Raw genomic sequence first — 23,419 nt, forward strand, 5'->3', positions numbered from 1 at the left:
TCCCGGAGCAGCAGAGTGCTGAGGAGACCCAGTGAAATGAGGGGGATGGAGTGGACACAAGCATGTATCACAGGACAATCACAGAAACTCAGTGAGAGTCACTCATTCATTGATTCTCTCACTCAGCACCTACTACTCTGTGCCAGTCACTGTGAAAGGGTCTGGGGCCACAGCAGAGAGTAATCCAGGTGCAACACCCCCTACCCTCGCAAAACTCTGGAGAGGGGTACAGAGAAGGAAGAGAAAAACAACAGGCAGACCATTACATCCACTGTGATGAGTGCTGAAAGGAGAAGCGGCGGGTGTGATGCTGCTACGTAACGCTAGAGATGTCGTCAGTAAGGCACAGTCACACACGGCCGCACCCCATTCCCCTCACTTTGTTTCTCTTCTCCCTTGCTGTTACCTCTGCCTGGAACAGTCACCCCCAGACAGCCAGGTGGCTTGCCCCCTCATCTCCAGATCTTCATGGTTTTTTGTTTTTGTTTTTTTTTTAATTTTATTTATTTATTTATTTATTTCTGGCTGTGTTGGGTTTTCGTTTCTGTGCGAGGGCTTTCTCTAGTTGTGGCAAGCGGGGGCCACTCTTCATTGCAGTGCGCGGGCCTCTCACTATCGTGGCCTCTCTTGTTGCGGAGCACAGGCTCCAGACGCGCACGCTCAGTAGTTGTGGCTCACGGGCCTAGTTGCTCCGCGGCATGTGGGATCTTCCCAGACCAGGGCTCGAACCCGTGTCCCCTGCATTGGCAGGCAGATTCTCAACCACTGCGCCACAAAGGAAGCCCCTATCTCCAGATCTTGACACAAATATCTCCTCTGTGAGGCCTCCCTGGACACTCTACTTAAATTGCAAAGCCCCGCTCCCTCTCCCCTTTCCCATTTTATTTTTCTCTTTGGTACTTATCACCATCTGCCAGGTGTATATACTAACCTATTTTGTTGATTGTTTATCTACTCCTCGTAAATATATTAAGCTCCATGAGAAGAGGGATATTCCCTATTTTTTTTTTTTTTTGACTGCTAAGTCCTTAGCACCTGGAACTATGTGTTAGGTACTCAATAAGTAATTGAATGTTGAACAAATGTTGATTTAAGAAAAACTAAAGAATCCGCAGGTGTTATCCTTGCCAGGAGACTGAGGGGATGACAAGGTGGAGGAGTTCAGGCAGAGGGGACAACACAGGCTGAGGTCCAGAGGCAGAGAAAGTGGGGCGCGTGTGAGAGAGGAATCTCAGCTCAGCTCAGCTCTGTTCCGCTCCCATGGGCTGAAAGGCAGAGTTGGCGGGAGTAGAAAGTTGGGGGCAAGAGATGAGACATAAAGTCAAACTGAGGCCAGATTTGTAAACTTGTTATTGAGCTTGGGCTTAATCTTCTGGTTAATGGGTAAATACTGAGGATATATTATTTTATTATATATAGTATACATCTATATTATTTTATTTTAAATATTCTAATAAAGAGCATGAAATTATCACATTTAGGTTATGGAAAGAACACTTTGGCTACAACATGACAAATTAACTAAAGTAGAGCATCAAGGGCAGGGAGGCCTATTAGGAGGTCTTTGCAGAAGTTTTGGCAAGAGATGATGGTAGCATAAGCTAGGGTGGTATCAGAAAGGTGGAGACATGGATCTGGATTCAGGAGATATCCAGGAGACAGAATCAATAGGCCTAAATGATATATTAGGTATGAGGTGTGAGAGAGGGGAGAAGCCTGTGTTTCTATCATGGACCTTGGGTTAGGGAGGAATGCCATTCATTGAGCCACATCAGAAGAAGAAAAATGGACACCTTACAGGGTAAGTGTTGAAGTCCCAGTGTGGCATCCCAGTGGAGATGGCTGGTAGAAGTCTGGTCACCTTGGTGAGCAGTTCTAGGAGAGACACATACTTGAGAATCATCAGTATATATATATTAAGTCCTGAGAGTAAATGAGCCCATCCTGGGAATAAAGGACTAGTCCTAGACTACACCTTAGGGATGGACCTAAGGGATGTTTACCCAGGGAACCAAAGGGAAATCTGCCAGCTCAGGACTCACAGACTTCTCAGAGTCAAGGCATTTTCTTGTGGTAGCAAAGTCTAGCTGCATTGGGTGAGAAGCCAGAGTTGAGCAGAATGAAGAACTGAGGCAAGTAGAAAAGAGTACCAATATTGACCTTGGAGAGACACAATCCTGACTTCAAGTCCTGACCTTGCTATTTACTCCCTTACCAGCTCCATATCCCAGGGCTTTATTCTTATGGAAAAATAGGAATCATCATGCTTTCCTCCTATGGATACCATTGGATTTGAATGAGAAAATGGAAATATACGTGAAGGTGCAATTCCTCAGCCTTTGCAAGTTTCTTCAACAATTCATTCAGTAAGTATTTGCTGCACACGTATGAAGTACCAGGCACCAAGGAGGCCGTGATCCAAATAGACCCAGGCCTGCCCTCAAGGCACTCACAGTCTAGGGAAATTCAACAAGAGCCTTAGAATTTAAGGAAAATACTGAATTGTTTCTGGCCTAACTGGATGGCCCCAGACAAAAGCGTGACATGGGAAACAATTTGCCTTCACTTTCTGAGTGTTCTAAGGCTGGTGCTTACACTGCCCCAGACTTCAGCAGTCTGCCCCACAGGCCCCCAACTGTATAGTAAGGTTTGCATTTTTCCTCACCACCTCCTGTCTTAGAGCCAAATTCTCTAATTTCCTGGCCTGACCCCACCTCTTTTCTTCAGCCTTGCTACCTGATGGAATGAACCTACTTATCATAATGCAGCCTTCATGAGGCCAGAGATTTTTGTCTGATGTACTCACTGATGTTTCCCTAGTACCTAGTTTTTGGCATAAGGTAGGCACCAATGAATGATCGAACCAAAGTATCCTGTCTGTGTCAAGACAGTGTTTCTAGGTCTAGGAGTCTGGGTGAAGGAGCAATGAGAGAGGCATTGGGTAGCTGAAAACAGACGGTTTGCTTGTCAACAAGGGAGCAAGTGAGTCCAGCGATCAATGCTGGGATCAGGACATGAGTCAGAGGTGGTGCTTTGAAAGGGGAATCTTCCAATTGCTAACAAACACAGTTGCTATTCTACCCATGCTAAATGCCTTTCCATTCACCTGGCCTGAGCCAGCTCTGCTGGGGGTGAATCAGTGTCCAGTGAGACAGATAGGAGGCTTGAGAGTGTCATGACTGCCCACAGTCTCCTCTCCCTACTCCTCCTCCTTGCTTCACTTAACAAAAAAAAAGAACGACTGTGACATGGACAGTAAGCTGTGAGCCCCCAGATTGTGCTCTCTGTCTTCTGTTTACTTCTCAGAAGACAACATCATCGCTCTTCTGGACAATCAGAGTTTCCTCTGGGAGGGACCAGGGGCTGGAGAGCAGGAGTGAGGCCAACGTTCTGACCCACTGGGTAGAAATCCAGCCCTGCCACTGACTAGCAGTGTAACCCAGAGCAGCCCATAATCCCCCTGGGCCTCAGTTTCCTCAAACGTAAGAGGGCAAAGGGTTTGCAATGATAATTAACTGAGATTGTATGTCTGACAATAAATATGAAGTCTGGTGGCTGGAATGACACAGGACTCCAACAATGTGTGTTCCTCCCAATCACATACCAGGCCAGTGGAAGGTGTCTTATGTACAGGTAATCTATAATTAATTTTTTACAAAATTATCCCATTGGTATTTGAGCCTTTCTATGCTGTGAAGCCAATAGAATACAGATCAGGACAGCTTTATTTTTGTCTGGCATAAAATAGATACGAAATAAGTACATTAAAGGATTAAATGAACATATAAATGAGTGGATGGCCCCAAAATACCTTTCTAACCTTATTTCTCCTTCACCCACACTCCTAGACCCAGAAACGCTGTCTTCTTACTGCCCCATGTTCATATCTAGTTCAAGGCTAACTCCATGATTTTTTTCCCCGTGAACCAAACAATAAATATCTACTGTGTAACTATGTTGTGTTCAGTACTGTTTATGGGCCCATAAGAAATAAAAAGAATTAAAAAATGTGGTCCTAGCGACAAGGGAACTTACACTTTCGTTGGGGTGAGGAATGAACAAGGCCAACAGTAGGAGCTGGGATAAATGGAGGTTTCTTGAAGGTTGTGATATTTGAGCCAGGTCTGGAAAGACATATGACCTAAGGCTCCCCAAGCAATGTCCCTTTAAAATGAGACTTTCTTTCTTTGGTCACCTAATGGTCCCTAAAATAGTTGAAGCCTGTCAGCTTTAAGTATAAATCCAAGTGGTGCAATTTAGTGACAATACACAGTTTGAGTTTAGAGATTATGGCAGACTCTACTCATTGTCTGTCCAATATCTATTTTTGCATTCTTTCTTAGTGATACAAACACAATCTCATTTGGGGGTGGTGATGTGCCCAAGTAAAGATACTCAATTTTGGGGAGATTGGGATTGACATATACACACTACTACATATAAAATAGATGAGTAGTAAGAACCTACTGTATAGCACAGGGAACCCTATTCAATATTCTGTAATGATCTATATGGGAATAGAATCTAAAAAAAGAGTGAATATATGTATAACTGACTCACTTTTCTGTACAGCAGAAACTAACATAATATTGTAAATCAACTATACTCCAATACAAAAATTAAGAAAAAGATACTCAATTTTCCACACTTCCTCCCAGGTGACAGTGTTCCTGTGACCTAGTTCTGGACAATGAGATAAAGCAGATGTTACTGGGTGGGGCTTTTATGCAGAGGTATTATTCAAAATAATAACAAATAATTATAAATGTTACCTGGTGTAAACTGCTGGCAAATATAGCCCTATTTCCAGGAAAGTTCCTTAAAAGGAATGGGCTCAGTGGCATGTGCTTTGCCACTTTACTCTTTCCCTTCATCCTTTCTGGAACATGATCCAATGCTTGAAGGCCAAGCAGCCATCTTGTAGAGACAAGGAAGAAAGCTAAAGTTGCTAAAACTGATAGAGCTGAAGATGAGAATGATGATAGAGCTGAAGATGCTAAAGATGTTAAAGATGAAGGTGATAATGATGCTGGAGCTGAAGATGCTAAAGATGATAGAGCTGAAGATGCTAAAGATGCTAGAGCTGAAGATGCTAATGATGATAGGGCAGGAAGAGAGAGGATTCTGGGTCTTCAGTGACCTTCCTGAGCAGTTGCACCTGAAGACTGCCTGTTTCCAGAGCACATGTTGCATTTGATACGTTAACCCCTTATTTATTTAAGCCACTCTTAGTTACATTTTCTGTTGCTTGCACCTGAATAGAATCCTAACTGTTACAGGCATCAGGTCATGCTTAAATGTAAGAGTGTGACTGGCTTTTAACTTACATATTGTAAAAGGTTTTGAGGCTTATTTGTACCTGGCACCTCAGCCCCAGCCCCCATCACCTGGCTTGTCTCAAGAAGAGTAATCCTGGGACTTCCCTGGCAGTCCAGCGGTTAAGACTCCACGTTTCCAATGCAGGGAACATGGGTTCGATCTCTGGTTGGGGAACTAAGATCCCACATGCTGCACAGCGTGGGCAAAAAAATTTTTAAATAAATAAAAATTTTAAAAATAAAATGAAAAATAAGAGGAATCCCATCACCCAATGACCACAAAATAGATGACCTGATAGGGCCCAGCGTACACCTAATCTGTTATTACTGCTTCATCCTCTAAGTTCCATTGACAAGTGTACAATTCTGTCCCAGTAAGACAAGGAAAGATGCCATTTCATTGATGAACTGCAGGCTATCAGAACAAAATACTCTCTTCTCTACTTTCAGGGTTTGCCACACCCTGTCTATAACAGTGCGAAATTATAACTTTTAACTTTTTTCTTTGGTTAGAAATCTGTTCTCTTCACAGAATCATAGGAGGCCAGGAGATGGCCTGCTTTGACTTGCTTGTGTTCTGCCCATTTTTTTGTGTGTCAGTGTCTCTGTGTAAAGACCCACTCAGTTGGAGGTAAACCAACCTAGTTGCAGAGTCAGCTCTGGAACTGGAAGCTGGTTCTCAGTCCAATTCAGACTCAGGGCAAAAGTTCAGGGGGCGGAGCAAAGGAAAAAGGCATTTGAGCAACAGTAGTCAAAGGCGTAGAAGTATGGAAAGATTTAGATTTGCACATGGTACCCTGAGTAGACCAGTCCCATTAGGGTGAAAAGGACACATGAGAGATTTGAGTGAACGAGCTGGGAAGGTAAGCTAGGGAACAGTCTGTTGGGTGGGTTTTATCACATAGTAATGAAAAAAAAAAGTTAAAATCATAGGATACTTTTCAGATTTCTAAATATTTTCATCTATATAAGGCCACCTGATCCTCACAACAACCTCTGAGATAGGTGTAATACTGGTTTCTCTTATCTTTGTTTGAAGGACAGGGCCTGGGGAAGTTAAATAAGTTGTCCAATGATCCACAGCTAGAAACAGTAAGTTGAGACTCAAAACCAGGTCTTTAGTTTCTTAATCCAGTGTTCTTTTACTCTACCAGCTGAGGATGGGAGTGACATGATTTTTGTAATTATGCATTTATGCAGACAGTAGGAGATAAGGGTGAGGCAGTGCAACCAGCAAGGGTGCTTTTGTGATAGTTCAGTGTTAGGCGAAAGGGTTTGAATTAAACTTGTGTCAAGAATGCAATGAAAAAAGGGAAGAAGACAAGAGTACTGGTAAGGAGGAATCAGCAATACAGGAGAAACTTTCCTACTCAGTTTCCACTGAACCAGCTCTCCAGATGGACCAACGTTCTTCATCTCTTCCGTGAAACAAAACGGTTGATGCCCATAGCAAAGTGAATGCTTGTGACAAGTAGGCAACTACCTGGTTCAATGAACCTTCTGCTACCACCAGTTGGGTTTCTTCCTAAACTTGTTTATTCCAGTTATTCTTGTTATTGTAAGGGCATAATCAAATATTACAATTGTTGTTGTTTTTATTGTTATGTAAACCAACAAGTCAGATGCTTCAGGAATAGTCAATAAAGATGTCACGAAAATGAGCTCTTCAGATTCCTTTGCAAAGTCTTTAGTGTTTGCTCTGCTTTTAAGAAGCCTAAAAAATCTTAGATAATGCATTAAGGATATGGTTTATTCGAGAAAGTTGCCATAAAAATCCAACTAGCAGACTCATACTCAAAGAAAGGCCTTGACCCTATATCAAAAGAGTGGCTTTCTTTCATTAAAATAAAGTTTCAAGTATATGAGTAGCTTTTAATTTCTTGATTTTAATTGATTTTTTTTCAATTAATTGACTATCAATGTTGGTCCTATGGAATGAGAGGGCTTCTTCTGTAGTTAGAATTACAGAAAACTGAAAGAGATTTTGGAGATCAACTAACCCAGGCGTTCTCTAAACTTTGTGTGTATCAGAATCACCTGAAGAGTTTGGTAGAACACACTTGCTGGACCTTGACCAAGATTTCTGATTCAGTGGTTCTGGGATGCGGCCTGAGAATTTGATTTTCTAACACATTTTTCAGGTGAAGTTGATGTTGCTTGGCCAGGGACCACACTTTGAGAACCACTGAACCCACCCATCATTGAGGAAGCTGTAAGGCTTGGGGTTGTAAAGGGATTCCCTCAAGTTCACACGATGGGCTAACAGGAAAGCTGAGACCAGCTCCCAGGTCTCCCAGATGTCAGCTCAGAAATCTTTCCATTGCCCCCTGCTGTCAAAATGAAAAAAGTGATATTTGTCATAGATTAAAGATGGCCACAATGTCTTTGACAATTTTTCCATCCAGAGGTGCCATCTACATTCTCGCTCACGATCTAGGCTGGTTCTATGATTGCATGACCAGTAGCACATGGTAGAAGTAGTGCCACACCTGTTTCCAGGCCCAGTCTTAAGATTGCAGTGGCTTCCACTTACTGGCTCTTGGAACTTCTGCTCTGGGAGCTCTGAGCTGCCATCTAAGAATTCTGACCACCTTGAGGCCACCATACTGGAGAGGTCATGCAAAGGCAGTCTGGTGGATAATTCTAACTGAGCCTAGCCTTCCATCCACCCCCAGCAGGTGACAGATATAAAGTGTACTCCAGACCTTCCAACCACCCAGTGAATACCAGTGAATGACCTCTGTTGATGCCATGGGAAACATAATAATTGCTCAGCCCAGATTCCTGACCCACAAAATCATGAGGTATATTACAGTGGTTGTTGCTTTAAGGCACTAAGTTAGGCAATAGTTTGTCATACAGCCATAGATAACTGGAACAATATTGAAAAGACAAAAGCTGTGAGGACCTGGGGTTCTATTTACAGGCTGAACTTAGAGACAAAAGCAATCTGTGTGAAATGTAATAATGGGTGACTGACCAGATACAGGCATCTAGTGAAAGCAAAAAGGCAAAATGGACTGAATTTTTTGCTCTGGAGACTGTGAGTATACACTGTGTCATGTACCAGAATAAAGAGTCAGGAGGCAGGGTTAATTTTTAGAGGAGATTTGGGGCATAGAGAGGTTGATGTGGGTGGTGAAATCGTGAGTTACAATTTTAGACACTTCAAGTCTCCCAGCCAGAACGCCCAACCTCCCACCCCCATTTCCTGAAGTCTTTTGGGGACCCTCTCGGTCTCCCCATCTGGCCATCCATCCATCCATCCATGCTGCTCAGTCCCCACCCACACACTCCTCCCTGAATTCAGGTAACTCTTCTCGTCTCAGTGGTTCACTGCCGCACTGCTTCATTCACTGTTTTTTGCATCATGATTTGATATTTTTCATTCTTCTCCCAAGTGCAGCTGTAAACTCCTGATGGACACAACTTGCCTTTTACCTTCTCCTCGACACTGAACACAATCCTGTGGACCCTGTTGGTGTCCCTAGCACTCTCTCCAAGTGGAAATTGTGTAGACAGGCTCACGTTACAATAGCAGGAAATAAAAAAGGTGGGTTGGGGTGGAAGCACCAAGGCTGGGATCTTCTGAATGCTAATGTCATGCTTCGTGGCAACGTCAGTGAAGTATGTCTCTGAAAGTGACCGTTCTGAAGAGTAATATTCATCTCAGTATGCTCTATTTTGGGCTGTTTGTAAAAATATCACTCAATCAGTGGATATAAACACGTATATATTTAAACCCTTCCTGTTTTATCTGTTTGGCAATTCAGTTAAATTTCTCTTGTTTTAATTCTCAGAACTGGTATCCGAGTTCAAAATTCAAGCCAAGTCTTTTCTCTGCCACTTTGACACTGACAATTCCATAGAACCCTAAGAGCCCTTCAACCCTATTAAATCAGTCCATCAGCAAATGTTTTTCCTCTCCCTACTCTCCCAAGCACTGTTCTCTGGAGAAATCAGAATACTACCAAGTTCCGTGGGCGCTGAAAGGAAGAAGGTTCATATCCAACTGGCGCTTAAATCAGGGCATGCTTCATAGAGAAGGTGGTGTTTGAAATTAACCTGTAAAAAATGAATAAACTTCAGTAGACAGAAATGATGGAGGGAGGGATCTGCAGGTCCAAGGGGCATTTATCCTCAGACAAAAGGAGCACGAGGTAATCTAGGTTAGACAAAGCATGGGGTACATGCAGAAAGGTGGGTTGGAGCCAACTACATGAAGCCTTGGATAACAGGGCAATGAGTTTGACTTGAACTTAATAAATAGTGAGAAGCTATTGAGTTTTGAGAGTTAAAAGAACAAGATTTTATTCACTGTGATAGTTTCCACCGTCCCTAACATTATGCTTTACATGTGGTAGGCAATTATTAAGTATTTTTTGATTGATCAATGAACTGCCAAAGCCATTTGGAGTCACTGCTGGTGTCTGAATCTTTTGGAGACTTAACACTCCCCCTCTTTCTTCTCCAACGTTCAGGCAACATTTATTCTAGGAAATGGCTCTGGCTTTAAAGACAAAGGAGAAGAAAAACTCCCAGTAAAACAGAGACCGTCAAAGCAGAACCATTTTTAAGTGGAATGATTTCTCCCTACCCAAACTTTACCGCAAGGCCCCATTAAGGAGCTGCAGAGCTCCAGCATGAAAGAACTATAAATTATGAGACTCCAGACATCAGGGACAGAGAGCCATGATTCCCACTGGAGTTTGCTGTACAATTCTCCTTGCAGAGCATCCAAAGCAGATTGAAATCTTGGCTGAGAAGCTCGTGGAGAGAGCTGAGGCAAAGGGCAAAGGCATTAAATAATATATAGATTTTCACAAAGGATCATTTCTGCTTAAATAGCTGACTGCTCACATTGGCGGCCAGGTTAGGGAAGGATGGGAGGCTGGCATCTCTGAGAGTGGGGGATGCAGGGTTGACGCAATCAATAGCAGCACAGTGACCATGTTTCATGGGCTTTTAAATGCCCCAGATTGAAAGTCCAAATTTCTAGGAGGGTGATAAGGTGAAGGCAATTTATCCTTGTTTTATTAATTCCCATGAAAGCACTTCTCCCTGCTCTAGGATACAATCATCTATCTAGTGGTATAAGTTAAAATTCCAGACACGCCCACACACCCTGGGAACAGTTTCCCACCTCCAAGATTTTAGAAACAAGCTCTTTGGTGAGATACCCTACCAGGAGGGGGCTCCCATTCTCACCCTTCTTTAAGAACACATCCCCACGGCATTATGCTAAGTGAAGTCAGACAGAGAAAGACACACTGTATGATATCACTTACATGTGGAATCTTAAAAATACAACAAACTAGAGAATATAACAAAAAAGAAGCAGACTCACAGATATAGAGAACAAATTAGTGGTTACCAGTGGGGAGAGGGAAGGTGGGGGCAAGATAGGAGTGGGAGATTAAGAGGTACAAACTATTGTGTATAAAATAATATGCAAGGATATATTGTACACAATGGGGAATATAGCCAATATTTTATAATAACTATAAATGGAGTATAACTTTAAAAAATTGTGAATCACTATATTGTCCAGTTGTAACTTCTGTAATATTGTACAGCAACTGTACTTCAATGAAAAAAAAGAACACATCTCCACCAATCCCCCAGTGCCAGTGCATTTCCAGTGAATGGAAGCCTGGCCAGCATCAGGAGAGAACAGGCAGCCCCTGTATCAGCTGCATGATTCGATTCAGCCTTGCAAATAACTACCTGCCTGTTCACCCAAGGCAAACGTTGATTTATGCTGAATGCTAAGTGATTGGGAAAGAATGATGACTCACTTTCACTGTATGACCTTTCTACTTTCACAAGAAGAAAGCAGACAGTTTAAAAAGAAAAGAAATTTGTCCTGTGCTGCTTTTCCCTTGTATGAAGTCTGAATTCCTCTGCCTGGTACTCAGGGACCTCCCTTCCAATGCACGCCCCACCACTCACTAACTGAGTCTACACTCCTTGGTGTCCTCTTCCACCTCTAATACAACATGCCTCCTTCTGTTTCCTTACTCATGATGTTCTCCTCTCCTCTCTGCTTTCCAAATCCATCTCACTCAAGGACCTGGACAAGCCTCAGCTTTTCTATGAAAACTTCAACGATTACTCTTGCCATGAACATTCACAGACTTAGCAGAGAAAGGCAGAATGCTATCAGACATGTGCTTTCCTCTCATTGTTCGGGGAGCTTACGATTTTAATTCTCTCTAAATTATCACCTTTTTAAGGAGGAGAAGCCTGTCTTTTTATGTATGCCTCACAGTGAGTGCTAAAGCTTGCAAAATGGAGGCCTCAATAAACACTTGTTAATAGCAAGACCAATCCATGTGTTTAACTTATTAGCCTGCAGAGACCAGCAAAGAGTGGAAGGGAACATGCAACTCATTTGAAGTGGTAAGAGCCTTCAAGCTGGCCACTCCTGTGACCACTTCCACCACTTCATCTTTTTATTTTTTATTGTTGCTGTGGCTGTTCCTTTATTTGATGATGATGATGATGAATACTTCATATTTACTGAGAGTTTACTAAATACCAAGCACCGTTTTTAGTACTTAACCCATATTGTCTCATTTAATCCTCACTGCAACTACAGGAGAGAGTATCCCCATTTTAATGCTGAGGAAATTGAGAACAGAACATTAGTAACCTCCCCGAGATCATTCCAGTGGACAGGGCAGAGTTGGGATTTAAATCCCAGCAGTCCACCTCCAGAGCTTGAGCTCTGAGTGGTCTGTCTTTCCTCAACTTTGTTTCACCTGGTTTGTACAGCACTTAGAATGACAGGGAAGGCATAACCCTTTCCCTGGAGGCATTAGAAATTATTTAACACTTTATTTTTTTCTAAGTTCTTTCACCTGCATTAACTCATTTGATCTTGACAAGAGACATCTGTGGAAGGTAGGGTGAGCATTTCTATACTTATGAATATGAATCTCTATACTTAGGGGGAAATGAATGCCTGGCCCAAGAGTACAACCTGGGTCAGGAGAGCAAGGAAGTCATGGAAATAGAATCCCAGGATGATAGAAAAGGGGGGAGAGTCAAGATCATACAATCCACTTCTCATTTTATAGCAAAGCAATCAAGGCACCAAGAGGCGACTTGCTCAAGATTATGCACCAAATGGGTGGGAAAGCAGGGCTGGAACTGGATTGTGTGACTCCTAATCCACGGTCTTCCATTGCAGCACCAGGACCCTGAGCGTGTTCCCCAAAATCAAAGGTGAAAGGGGGGTCCTAGTCAAATACGTTGGGACCTACTGCAGGCCATGTTTGCCTCTTGGAGAATCATAATGCACAGGATTTGAAAAATCACTTGACCAAAGAAAAATGTCAAGACCTTTCATTACTAAACCTTTGCAGAACCCGTATTTCTATGGAATTCAATTTGGGGAAAAATGCATAACAGATATATTGAAATATGGGCATATAAATAAATGTAATTCTTTTTTCCACTCTTGGGACTAGATGTAAAAAGAAAGAAAAATAGTTCCTCTTCTTCCTTTCTTCTCACCTCTGAAACACCCCCCTCCCAACACCATTACCAAACCATCACTCTTCTACCCTACAATGAAACATACATAGGAAAAAATTTCACCCACTTAAATGAAACATAAAGGAAAAATTAACACTCACCAGAGAAATAACACCTGTATTCTTGCCTGTATATACACCGCATACACACTCACAGGTGCCTTGAATGCTAGGGTTTGGGGGTTTTGTTTTTTCCATTTCTTTGGGTTGTTACATTACTGTCTTTGCATAAGTAAGGATCTATCATATCCTTACTCTTCCTTTGGGATTTGCTTATAAAAGATTATATTAGTCTGCTCAGGCTGTCATAACAAAATACCAAAGTTTGGGGGCTTAAACAACAGAAATGTATTTCTCACCTTTCTAGAGGCTGGAAGTTCAAGATCAAGATGATGGCAAGCTAGGTTTCGTTCTGAGGCCTCTTCTCTTGGCTTGTAGGCATCCCCCCATCTCACTGTGTACTCACATGACCTCTTCTTGGTGTGGTGCGTATGCCAGGGTGTGTGTGTGAGAGAGAGAGAGAGAGAGAGAAAGTGCACTTCTGTGAGAGTGAGAGTCTGGTATCTCTTCTCATAGGGACATTAACTCTACTGCATTGGGTCTCCACCCTTTTTACCACATTTAGCCTTAATTATTTCCTTCTAGACCCCCATCTCCAAATACAGCCACACCAGGGATTAGGACTTCAATATATGGATATTGAGGGAACACAATTCAGTCCATAACAAAGATGGAAAATATAATGATGACAGCAAAGAAGGTCATGTTTATGGTGACAGGAAAGGTCTCCACAGTACATCAAATTTGATTTTAAAAAACCAAAGAAAGAAACTTGGACAAACTATCCACACACTGCTGCCTCATATCCTTTTCACAAGTTGGGGGGAAAAAATGAAAAAAGTGTCAATGGATTATAACAGCTGTGTCTGAAAATGTTAATCTCTTATGAGCCAAAGTTAGGTGGCAAATATATATTAAGATATAAAAAACTGACTTTCTCTCCTCCAAGCACATCTTCGTGGCAGAGGGGCAGCTGGGACTTAAAGTGGAGGAGGAAGAGGAGGCTGAAGTCACCTTCGTGCACCTGGTGAGCTCACTAAGGGGCCAAGCCCCTCTCTTGTGACCAGAGCCCCAGGGGCTGCAACTCCTCCATCGACTTCTATCCCTGCCGCCTCCGCCTCCGAGAGAAGCATGACTGTGGGCAACACAACCTCTTCCCTGGGCTCCATACCCGCTCCACCTGCCAAGGGCATCCAGGGAGACTAAGGGGAGGAGGAAAGGGCATGTGGGCTAGAAAGGGCACAGCTCTCTGGGGATCTGAGGGCCGCCTCTGCGACATTTATTAGAAGGACCTCACTGATCACTTCCTTCCTCATTATTTCGGCATTATTGTAATTTCATTGAAACACTCCTTCTTCCCCACACAGCTTCTGACGGCTACGGTTCTTGTTTGGTGCTGGCCCCCAGCAATGCTAATAAACGGCTTCTGGATCATTTTTATTCATTTTGCGCATTTCACTCACAGGACTTCATGTGACTTATGTAGCCCCTAGAGCTCATATTTCTATTTGAATTGCAGGGCAAGTAGTGAGTTTTAGCATTCCAACTGCACACACATTCTTCTTTCCCTCGAAATGAAAGATCATTTGAACTTTGAATTGCATTAGCATGACATTTTTCTACTAAATTACCCTGGTTGCACTCAACAGCCTGAAAAGAAACAAACCTCTTTTAACTCTATAGGCTGTGAGAGAATAAATACCGGAGGAAATGCCAACGGGGAAGTGGGGGGAGGACAACCCAGCAAGGCTGGGTGCTTCCCCTGCCATGGGGAACCCATCTGCGCTGCTGGCCTGACAGGCTGGGGGCCATCCCTGTCTCACCCACGCCAGACTGAGGTTGAGGCATCTGGATGGATGGAGGAGAAAGTTAATGGTTCTCAGCTAGCTGTTGCTTTGTAAAAAACAAAACAAAAACAAAAAAAAAACCCAAAACAAAAAAAACCAAGGTGCAGCTTCTCACATCATTTTTAAAAAGTAATAATGTTTACTTTCTCTTGTATTGTAATTGTAGGAAATGTTCATTGTGGGAAATCTGGAACACACAAAAAGAATACAGAAGAAAATGAAAACTACCCATATTCTCACCACTTAGGTAAACTATAGCTTTCGGAGGTATAGTTTTCCAAATCCTTTTAAGGGAGGTGGGTAGGGTTCTGTCCAATTATATATGCATATACCATCATTTAGTTGATTATACATAAATTAGGAGGTATATATGTTTTTAATCATATATATGATTTGAATTTTTTACTTGATGTTTCTTCGGTGAGCATTTCCTCATTTCTTTAAAAAATCATGAGTTGCAATGGCTGCACAATATTTCATCAGAAGAGTATATCGTAATTGATTTATTTAATCATTTCTTTATTTCTTTATTTTTGGCAGCGTTGGGTCTTCTTTGCTACGTGCGGGCTTTCTCTAGCTGTGGCGAGCGGGGGCTACTCTTCGTTGCAGTGAGCAGGCTTCTCTTGTTGCAGAGCACGGGCTCTAGGTCACTTGGGCTTCAGTAGTTGTGGCTCGTGAGCTCTAGAGCACATGCTCAGTAGTTGTGGCGCATGGCTTAGTTGCTCCACGACATGTGGAGGACCACGGAGGACCACGGAAGATGCTCCACGGCATGTGGAGGACCACGGAGGACCACGGAAGATGCTCCACGGCATCTTCCCGGACCAGGGCTCGAACTCGTGTCCCCTGCATTGGCAGGTGGATTCTTAACCACTGCGCCACCAGGGAAGCCCCATAGTTTTATGTTTATAAACAATGTTGTGATGAACATCTTTTTGCACGTAACAGATCTGATAACTTATATTAGCTACCACTTCTTGAGCTCCTACTATGTGCCCACCATAACAGACACTTCCCAGAGAATATATTATATCTAATATTTGTATACTATATTACAATATAATAATCATAAAATACAGTATATTAACCCTTGTAATCTCCCTTAGAGATGGTCATTATTCTCCCCATTTTATAGGTCAAGAAATTGAGGTGCAGAGGTGAACTAATTGGTTCAAAGCCATCAGGTAGTGAAGAACAATTCCAGATTTTCCCCCAGAATTTTCTGACTCCAGTGTCAATGCTCTTTTACCTGTGCTCTAGGATGTTACCATTATGAACTCCCAACTTCCAGGGCCCTTTCCTGAAGATTGCTGGATAAGATGTTCAAGGTCACCTACATAAAAACCCATCCCTGCCTCAGTTGTGTCTATAGACACCGGTCAGAGTCCCTTGGAGCTCAGAGGGAGTTTGAGATTTGCCTCATCAGGGAACAGACGTTTATTCTCTGGAGGCAGGTTGGGGGAGTGGACACCCTGCTTTGGAAACTGCAGACACAGTGTCCCTCAGCTACTGGCTGTCTGCAGCAGGGGCCAGATCGAATGAAGGACATCAGGACGTGGAGGGGCCACCCGGACCAAGGCTTCAGACCACTCAGACTGCTGGGCGCAGGGTGATGGCGGACGCCAAGAGGGAAAAAATGGAGAAATAAATTGCTTCTTCTCAATGCTTGTTAGCATGAAAACCCAGTGATATGCTTGACATTTTCTGTTTAAAGAGATCATATGGGTCCCCTTGCAGGTTGACATGTAAGTGTGTTATTCCTACTGAGTTGCTGTTGATAAGCACGTATCTGAGTGGCTATGTCACTGCTCCTCTGGTGAAGGCACACATCCATTTACATTCATGAAGCTCCCCAACCATGCAGTGGTCTCAGTAGTCTCCTCCTCCCCGAGATCTATGCAAGGCAGCCTTGGCCTTCCAGTGGGATGAAAATGGGGTCCACTCGTCTCCCCACATCTTTACCACCCCCAAGGGCAAGGTCTCGGTATGAACTCCATTGGCTGCACATTTCATGCCATATAATCGTGCAGGCGCCAGACACAGACACAGAGGGTTGTGCTCTCATAATTCACAGACTATGTGCGGAGCCCCTGGAGAGCTTAACTATGCTTCATTCCCTGGATTCAGGGTATTTCAGGGTTCCTCTTTATTCCTCTCCCAAATTTTATGAGATAGGGAGCGACATTTGGCATAGAAACATAAGCTTCTCCTGAGTCACGCTGGAAATTCTCCCCAAGAAATTACCCCAGAGCTTGAAGCAGAAAGATGCAATGTGAAGCAAGCTGGGGTTAGCGGCGGGACTGGCAATGGCATCTTGACTCTGCCAGCTATTAGTCATGTGACCTCGGACAAGTCAGTACACTTCTCTGAGCCCCAGTTTCTTCATCTACAAGAGTCACTCATTCTTCACATTATTCATTTAATTTTGTTCATTTTTTTGACTACCTGCTATGCTAATAATAGCTACCACCTCTTGAATGATCACCAAGTGTTGGCACCATGATAAGTGCCATTTAACAATGGACAATGAAACGGGCATGGTGTCTGCCTTTGTGGAATTTGCTACCCAGTGAGAGGGCACTGAAAAACATATGTCAACAAGTAAGCATATAAATACAGACTGGGATGAGTACTATTAGACAAATGAACAGAATGCAATAAATGTAAGGAAAGGAGAGAAGGTAAGGATTGAGATAAGGATGATACTTTATCTTGTAGTAGATATCAAAGACTATGCAAAACACCTGGCATGAGTACACAAACAATAAATGATTGTTATTATTATTATGATTACTACTACTACTATTAACCTGATATTGCCTGGACCTCCCTGTCTTTTGAAATCTCTTTAGAAAAAAACTTAAACCTCCAATTCCATTCCTTATGGGCATCTCCACTCCAAAATGTCTGTAAAATTCCCAAGGGAAGATCTTCTAATCCTTCCAGCTCTGAGCTCTCATTCACTCAGTTTATGGATTATCCAACCATCTCACACATGCTCTTTCTGTAATGCCCCACACAGACCCAGATGGGAAATTCCACCCCTACCTTGGTTTCCACCATAAATAACTAAATAAGTGAATAACCCTCAGACTGCAATTTGTGCATTTAGTAGACATTATTGAAGATGTGGGAGAGCAGTGGGGTGTGGGGGGGTTACACGACAGAGAACTTAAAATCGAACACTGGACTTTTCCAGTCTAAGATGTCCTTAGACCCTTGCTTGGACCACTCCATTTCATGGACCTCACAGCTTACCATCAAGCTTCTTTTCAGGAGGAAAACCCATTTTTCTCTTTGATTGTCCTTGCAACTGTCAACATCCACATTCTCAGATTTCACCTTCTAACCTAAACATTTTATCAAGATTTTTCTCAAGGGAGCATTTTCCTGAAGAGGAATCCTGCTGCGTGCTAATAAAATTATACTTTTCTACCCCTGCTTCAGTGTTGTTGTCATGATTAGTATTAGGATCAAACCTGACACCTTAGGAAAGGGTTTTGCAGACGCAGTCTCCATAAATCGATTTCCTTGAAGTATGAAGGTGATGTCACTAGGATTCAAGTCACCAAGGCAGGTCCTGGTGCAGATCCCCGGCATCTGGTGTTTCTGGAATGGACCTCCCAGTAGCCCACACATACCATAAAATGGAGAACAATGAGGTTATGCCTGCTTCACTGTGGCCTATCTCTATACCATCGGTCTTCCAGGTGTAGCTACTTAAATAAGGCACCTAAAACTCTAGTGCCCAAGGATCCAGCCAATCTTCTCTCTGCCCTTCCTTACCCCCAAAACTAAAGACCTGAATTTTTTCCCTGAGATTCCAACAGTAAATCAGTCTATGACTTAATGAAGCTCTTGAAAGCCCAGAGCTCATCAGAATCACTGGGCAGGGATGCAGAATCAGGAATGAGCTCCAGACACGCCAAATCCCGGGACATTAGTGAATTTCACCCAGCATCTGCCTACTGTACTTCTGGAAAATAAATTCTTTAAAGTTCTTTAGGAGAACACACCTTCTCACATCCCAGACCATATGGTTTACTTAGTATAAGTGTCCCTCTCCCTGGTCGCAGTAACCGAACTGTTGCATTTGACTCTTATAGAATGGAAGCTGTCGGGCTTCCCTGGTGGCGCAGTGGTTGAGAGTCTGCCTCAGCCAATGCAGGGGACACGAGTTCGAGCCCTGGTCTGGGAAGATCCCACATACCGCGGAGCAACTAGGCCCGTGAGCCACAACTACTGAGCCTGCGCGTCTGGAGCCTGTGCTCCGCAACAAGAGAGGCCACGGTAGTGAGAGGCCCGCACACTGCGATGAAGAGTGGCCCCCACTTACCACAACTAGAGAAAGCCCTCGCACAGAAACAAAGACCCAACACAGCCATAACTAAATAAATAAATCAATCAATAAATAAATCAATAAATCCAAAGTTTAAAAAAAAAAACCTAAATTTATAGAATGAAAGCTGTCTTTTCCGCTGGTTTTGACCCTGATTAGATATCAGGTCTGGAACTGTAACCAGGGGCTTCCCGAGGCCACTGTGTGGAAACAACATGATGAAGAGGAGAGTTGAAAGAAAGAGGTCAGGTCTGATGCCATCATTTGAGCCCTGAATCCAGCCATGCCTACAGTTACCCTACCCCTGGAATTTCCAGTCACATGACCCAATCAATATCCCTTCTTGCTTAAAATACTTTGTCCAGTTTTTTGTCTCATGAAACAAGATGAGTGTTACTGGGTGAACAGATCTGATGGGAAGTCAGGGATCTGCTTCCTAATCTAATCCACCCTTAGTCTTATTCTTGGGATCCAAGGAATGATCACACATGAGCCGCTTCTAAGGCTGGAAAAAGTAAGTGCCCACACATATTTCAGGGCCAGAATTTAACCTCATTGACTCCAAAGAGACAGAAGCAGAAATCTAGAGATGGAAATAGGCAGAACATGACAATGTACCCCTTGGTGTTTTTGTTTTCAATAACATTCAAAAGCTTTTTTATTAAATTTGACCAAGCTTCCTGAAAACTAAATCAGAATATATCTTAAATTGTGCCTGTGACTCTGTCTGCTCTCTCAAAATAAAAGGTCAGATAATACTATTTTTCACATGGTGATACCTTCTGTAATTTGAGTCAGTGATCATCACCTCCAAAAGCTTCCTCCTTCCACTTTGTAATCCCTTCCTCACACAGCTTCCCACCCCTTACATCCCCTGGCAGCCACTGACCTCCTTTCTTTCACTATAGATTATTTTGCATTCCTAAAAGTTTATATAAAACAAAGCATATAGCACATACTCTTTTGTGACGGGCTTATTTTACACTGCATATTACTTTGCAGTTCTTCCAAGTTGCAGCTTGTGTCAGTACTATGCTCCTTTGTATTGCTAAATAGTATTCCATTGAATGAGTATACCATGGTTTGTTATATTCATCCAACTGCTGATGGACAGTTGGCCTGTTTTCAATTTTTGGCTATGACAAAATAAAACTGCTGTGAACATTTATGTGTAAATATTTGTATGGACATAGTTTTCATTTCTTTTGGGTAAATACCTAAGAGTGGAATAGTTGGATCATATGGTAGGTATATGATTAACTCTTTAAAAAAACAGTTCAAAATATTTGTGCTATTTGGGGGGACTACATCAAACTAAAAAGTTTTTGCACAGTGAAGGAAACTATCAACAAAATGAAAAGGCAACCTAATGAATGGGAGAAGATATTTGCAAACGATATATCTGATAAAAGGTTAACATCCAAAATATACAAAGAAAATATATATGTATACAGAGAAATCATACAACTCAACATCAGAAAACAAACAACTGCATTAAAAAATGAAAAGAGAAACTGAAAAGACGTTTTTCTAAAGAAGACATAGAGATGGCCAACAGAGACATGAAAAGATGCTCACATCATTAACCATCAGGGAAATGCAAATCAAAACCACAGTGAGATATCATCTCACACCTGTCATAATGGCTATCACCAAAACGACCACAAATAATGAATGTTGGTGAGGTGTGGAGAAAAGGGAACACTTGTACTCTGTTGATGGGAATGTAAGTTGGTGCAGCCCTTGTGGAAAACAGTATAGAGGTGCCTCAAAAAATTAAAAATAGAACTGCTATATGATCCAGCAATTTCACTTCTGAATGTTTACCCAAAGAAAATAAAAACACTAATTCAAAAAGATAAATGCACCCCAATGTTCATTGCAGCATTATTTACAATAGCCAAGATAAGGAAGCAACGTAAGTGGCCATCAATATATGAATGCATAAAGAAGATGTGGTAAATATATACAATGGAATATTAGCCATAAAAAATAATGAAATCTTACCATTTTCAACAACAAAAATGTATCTAGAAGGTGTCATACTAAGTGAAATAAGTCAGACAGAGACAAATACCATATGCTCTCACTTACATGTGGAATCTAAAAACAAAACAAAATAAAAGCAGTCTCATACATACAGAGAACAAACAGGTGGTTGCCAGAGGGGAAAATGGTGGGGGAATAAAACAGGTGAAGGGGATTAAGAAGTACAAACCTCCAGTTATAAAATAAATAAGCCATAGGGATGTAATATACACCATAAGGAATATGGCCAATATGGGGACAGATGGTTGCTAGACTTAACGAGGTGATCACTTCATAATGTATGCAAATGTCAAACACAGTGTAGTATACCTGAATATAACATAATATTGTATGTCAACTATATTTCAATTAAGAATTAAAATAAATAATAAAAACAGAGTGATTGTGCTATTTTACATTCCCACCAGCAGTTGAGAGTTCCAGTTCTTCCACAACCTCACAGATACTTAGTATGATCAGACTTTTTAATTCAGGCTGTTCTAATAGGTGAATAATGGTATCTCACTCTGCTTTTAATTTGCATTTCTCTAGTGACTAATGATGTTAAGCATATTTCTATGTTCTTATTTGCCAATATTCTTTGGTGAAGTGATGTTCAAATCTGCCCCCTTTTTTTTTTACTGAGTTTTTTGGGGTTTTTTATTATTGCGTTTTAACAAATCTTCATAAATTCTGAATACAACTCCTTTATTGGATTTCTGATTTGTAAATAAATGCTTCTAATCTATGGTTTAGCTTTTTATTCTCTGAACAGTATATTTCAAAGAGCAGAAGTTCTTAAGTCCAATTTATCAAGTTAGTTTTTATAAATCATACTTCTTATATCATCTCTAAGATATTGTTCCCTAGTCCAAGATCACAAAGATTTTCTTCTATATTTTCTTTGAGAAGTTGTGTAGCTTTGGGGTTTATATTTGGATCTATGATCCATGTTAATTTAATTTTTGTATATGGTAAAAGGAATAAATAGAAGTTTGTTGTTGTTGGTGGTGTTTTTTTGTTGTTTTTTTCTTCCCAATGGATATTCATTTATTCCAGCACAATTTGTTGAAAAGGCTAACTTTTCTCCATCAAATTGCCATTGCACCCTTGTTGAAAATCGATTGGCCATATATATGGGTAGTCTATTTCCAGACTCTCTATTCTATTCTGTTGATATATTTGCCTATCTTTATACATATGTCATATTGTCTTAATTACTATAGCTTTATAAGTCTTAAAGTCAGGTGGTGACAAGTCCTCCAACTTTGTTTTCCTTTTTCAAAATTGCTTTAACCATTACAGTTCTTTGCATTTTTCTATGAATTTAAGGATCAGCTTGTCCATTTCCACACACACACAAAAAAGCTTTCTGGAATTTAATAGAGATTGTGATGAATTTATATATCAATTTGGGAAAAATTAATATCTTAACAATACCAGGTCTTCCTATCCAATGGCATGGTATATTATCTTTCAATTTATTCAGTCTTCTTAAATATCTCTTAGCAAAGTTTTATAGTTTTCAGTGTACAAGTCAATTTTCTCAGATTTATCCCTAAGTATATCATATTTTTAAGCTATTTTGAGTAGTATTATTTAACATTTTATTTCAATTTCTGAGTGTTACTAATATATAGAAATAAATTGAATTTTGTAAGCCAGTCTCATATCCTATAAATTTTCTAAACCCACTATTACTTCCTTAGTGTTTTGGTAGATTCCACAGGATTTTCTTCATAGATAGTTGTATTGTCTATGAAACAAAACAGATTTACTTCTTCCTTCTGGTCTGGGTGCTTTTTATTTCTTTTTATTGCCTTATTACCTTGGCTAAATTCCCCAGTGCAATGTTGAATAGAAGTGATGAAAGTGAACCTCTTTGCCTTTTTATTGATCTTAGGAGGAAAATATTCATCCTTTCATCATTTAGTGTAATATCTGATGTAGGTTTTTCATAGATGTCTTTTATCAGATTGAGGAAATTCCTTGCTATTCCTAGTTTGCTGAGAGTTTTTATCTGTAATAGATGCTGGATTTTGTAATGCTTTTTCTGTCTTCATCAAGATAATCATATGGTTTTCCTCCCTAAAGTTAGTCAATATGGTGAATTATATTGGTTGATTTTCAAATGTTAAGCCAAACTTCCTTTTCATTATCAGATGTGTTTTCCTGTTTCTTTGCATGTCTCATAATCTTTTTATTGAACACAAGACATTGTGGTATTTATCATGTTGCTGAATATTTTTATATTCTTATTAAAATTCTTGAGCTTGGGGCTTCCCT

The sequence above is a fragment of the Balaenoptera borealis genome (genome assembly GCF_965194805.1).
Source record: "Balaenoptera borealis genome assembly, chromosome: 8".
Lineage (NCBI taxonomy): Eukaryota > Metazoa > Chordata > Mammalia > Artiodactyla > Balaenopteridae > Balaenoptera > Balaenoptera borealis.